Raw genomic sequence first — 3373 nt, 5'->3', positions numbered from 1 at the left:
ACCAGACCTTCTCTTCAGCCCATGCCTCACAAACACCCCTATTAACGAAGTTTTCTTTAAAGCTAACTGCTCTGTCCAAGATATCTTTACAACACATTTGCAAACAATGGTACCTCACATTTCTCTGCTTTTAGATCATAGGATAGAAGATAGAAAGATGAAATCGGCTTTCATACCCTGTGCCTCAATGTTGGTCATCAAAAATGCAGAACTGACCTTAATAGTTGCATGTATAATTAAATAATGTATAATTAAAATGGTATAAAAGCAAAACAGAGGAGGGGGAATGGGATAAGGGGTTTTAGGGAGGTGAAATGGGGAGAGGGCATGACATCTGTATTGTAAGTAAAATATCCAACAAAATATTCTAAATTAAAAAATGCATGATGCCTAGCATTTATTTGCAGATGTGTGCAGTTTGAACACAGATTTGGGGAAACATCAATGCTTGTTGGAAGATTGAGGTGATCATTGCCTGGACTCTCAAAAATTTCACATAGGGTATGCATCTGTGGTGAGGCAATCAGAACATTCCTCCAGTGCACAATGTAGTCTAGAATCTTCCCCTGCTGACCATGGGTAAACTGGATATTTCTGTTCTACAAAATATGACTGGGGACCTCTAGCTTATGAAACAAGACATTCAGGATTTCTCCTTTGCTGAAGGTTGTCTTAGAACTTCTCATTCTGAGAAGAGGTTCCCAGAACTCCTCTGTTGCCCAGTTACTTTCACACTCTTAGTTTTTTGAAGTGCCTGAGAGAACTAGGCCTCTGGCCTTCCCTTCACCAACAATGTGGCCTTGAATCTTGTCCACTTCTGCAAGGGGGGATGTGAGCCACTGTCTTTGACCAAAGGAAGCTCCCACGTTCCTTTTTTCCAAAGGTGACATTAGATATGCTCTTTTGAATAATAGTGTATCGTGCCTTGTATCTTCAAGCATTCTCTTATGTCTTTGAACTACCTCCAATGTATACACTATAATAAGAGAGATCCAAGCCTTTCACCTTTCACCATGGTGGCTAAGGAAATATATTATTTCAGTCTAGTTTGAGGTCCCAGGACCTATGTGGAGAATTATTGGCTGGATCCTATGTTATGCTCCATAGCCTAATCACATTGCTGTTGCCCATACATGGACATGTTAAGACAAACTGAAGGAGGCAACCCAGCCAGGGACAGGCATCCAGGCTGTTTGAAAAAGGCTTGTCTTGTTGCCTGAACTCCCCCAGACCAAACACAAGTTGTGGAACCTCTACCAACTAAAGAAGAGTTGGAAGCTGAAGAGCAGTGCTGGGACCTTCCTTTACTGAATAAGGTAACAGGGGCATTCATGTCTAACAGGATGCTGCATGGTACTTACCCCCTCTCCTAGGGCTTTCTAACCCATCCATACCTTTGCACAACCAGGTCTCAAAGTTTTCTTTCTCATAAAGGCCCAAGCACTTTCTCTCTTCCCAAGTTACCTCAGTCCTTTTACTTTACTGAAGAGAATGTCAGACCTCCCTCCTATGACTAAACCTACTGCAGACCTTCCTCATTTGTCCAAGGTGGTCTAAAGTACTCACTTAGAGGAAACACCCGCAAACTTTCTGTTTCTTTGAAAGCAGGCCTAAGTCATTTGTCTTCTGGCAAAAGAGGCCCCAGGTAGAGTAAGCCTTATGCCATCCCTTCTGTAGAAGCCAGAATCAAATCCACTCACATGCAGTCCAGTGTAGTGTAAAAGGAGGCTATGATTTCCTCCTTCAACCACAATGACTATAGACATCCAGTTCCTGGCCAAGGGTGTATGTCTCATGAAACAATGATGACAGAGACCACAGGTTTATCTCCTATGGCCAAGTGCGTTTCATTCATTCCATCTGTAGTCACAGGAAATTCAGATGTAGCCTCTAGCTATGGGACACCCTAGTTCATAGCTTCATCCCATGGGCACCTTACACTTGACTTTAAACTCATCTTACATTTGTTCCAATCTCTCTGACCAAATTGCCAGGCAAACACAATTGCAACCTCAGAGTGGGACCCCACAAGTTTCTGGGTGTATGACAGAGGGTAGAAAATGGAAAGTGAAAACTAACAGATATGCTATCTATAGGTGGTTGTCAGAAATGCAATGTTCCTGTCTCTCATTTAAGGATATACACAGGTCAATAACACTTTGAGGGAGCATCAGATTTCAGACCACCTCTCATCCTGATGGAAGAGCTTGCTGATTGCTTCTTGTACTCTTCCCAAAAGGATGTACAATATATGGATAATGAAAGCTGGGAAGACTCTTGTGATGCAAAAGATGCAGTACCATACTGTTCTCCCACTACCCAAGGTAAGCTAGATTTTCCCCTTCTGCACAGTGAGGTGATTGGATCTTGCTATTTGGTTAAACATGGCCAGGCACTTTCTTTCTAAGCAAAGCAGTTCTGGATGACTCCAGATGTTCCATTTATGAATACAGACTACTCAAATTGCATCTATTTTCCAGGCATCTCATACCATCTCCTTTGGATGAAGGGTCATCAGCACTTGACTTGGAATAGGTGGCCTTCATGCCTTTCTGCTCTTACAAATACTACCCTAAACCTTCCCCTTCTGTCCAAGGTCAGTAATAAAAATGACTGGAGTTCACTACTGGGATCTCAGGATTTTCATTGTGCCTAAGGGGACCAAGATCAAAGGGTCCTCAAAGCATCTATATATGGGCCTCAAAGATAACCCTCTGATGATGAACTTTAGATCATTTCCCTCTAACCATGGCCACTAAGAAAATACCTGTGTGACCACAGGGGCATCATTTAATTCTGCTCTGTGTTAACAGAGCCTGAAATTTCAGTCTTCTGTTTTTCATACCATCCTCCATGCACTTACCCATGTAGCTGATGACAAACTTCAGGAGGACTTAGAGACTGACAATCATGACTGATGAATAATTCTTAGATTGCTGCCTACCACAGTGTAACTGAGTATGCAAATCTTCTAAACTGCGAAGCAGTCCTACCTTCCCTGCTCAAGGTAGGCTAGGACATTTTTTTGTCCTTAAAGAGGTTTGGGACTTTAAGCAGACTCTAAGTGTGCTTTAATCTTCTACTTCTGAACATCATTGCTTTAGACAACCAACTTCTGTCCATTATATATCAAATGCACCCTCTGTATATAAGAGGGTCCAATATCTATCTTACAAGATGGACAGGGCATGAGATAATCTCTCCCTGCCCAAGGTTTCAAAGTCCACTTCGAGTCAAAAAGGTCCTCAATAATTAGAAGGGTTTCAACTTCATTTCTGATGAAGGAGGGCACAAAAATTCCACTTAACTGTATCTCACATCCAACACCTCTCATCTGAAAGGGACATCAGAATAACTACTTTTGTTACAGTAG

General features: G+C 42.1%; 1 long non-coding RNA gene across 1 annotated transcript; it reads left to right on the top strand.

The window, feature by feature from the left end:
* Positions 1-824: 824 nt before the first annotated feature.
* Positions 825-1187, top strand: LOC143433942 (uncharacterized). The gene is made up of 2 exons (XR_013070057.1): positions 825-883; positions 1048-1187. It is a non-coding gene; the product is annotated as an uncharacterized LOC143433942 (long non-coding RNA).
* Positions 1188-3373: the final 2186 nt, after the last annotated feature.

The sequence above is a fragment of the Arvicanthis niloticus genome (genome assembly GCF_011762505.2).
Source record: "Arvicanthis niloticus isolate mArvNil1 chromosome Y unlocalized genomic scaffold, mArvNil1.pat.X SUPER_Y_unloc_1, whole genome shotgun sequence".
NCBI lineage: Eukaryota > Metazoa > Chordata > Mammalia > Rodentia > Muridae > Arvicanthis > Arvicanthis niloticus.
Note: the sequence above shows the minus strand (reverse complement) of the source record. Positions and strands in the feature narration are given on the sequence as shown.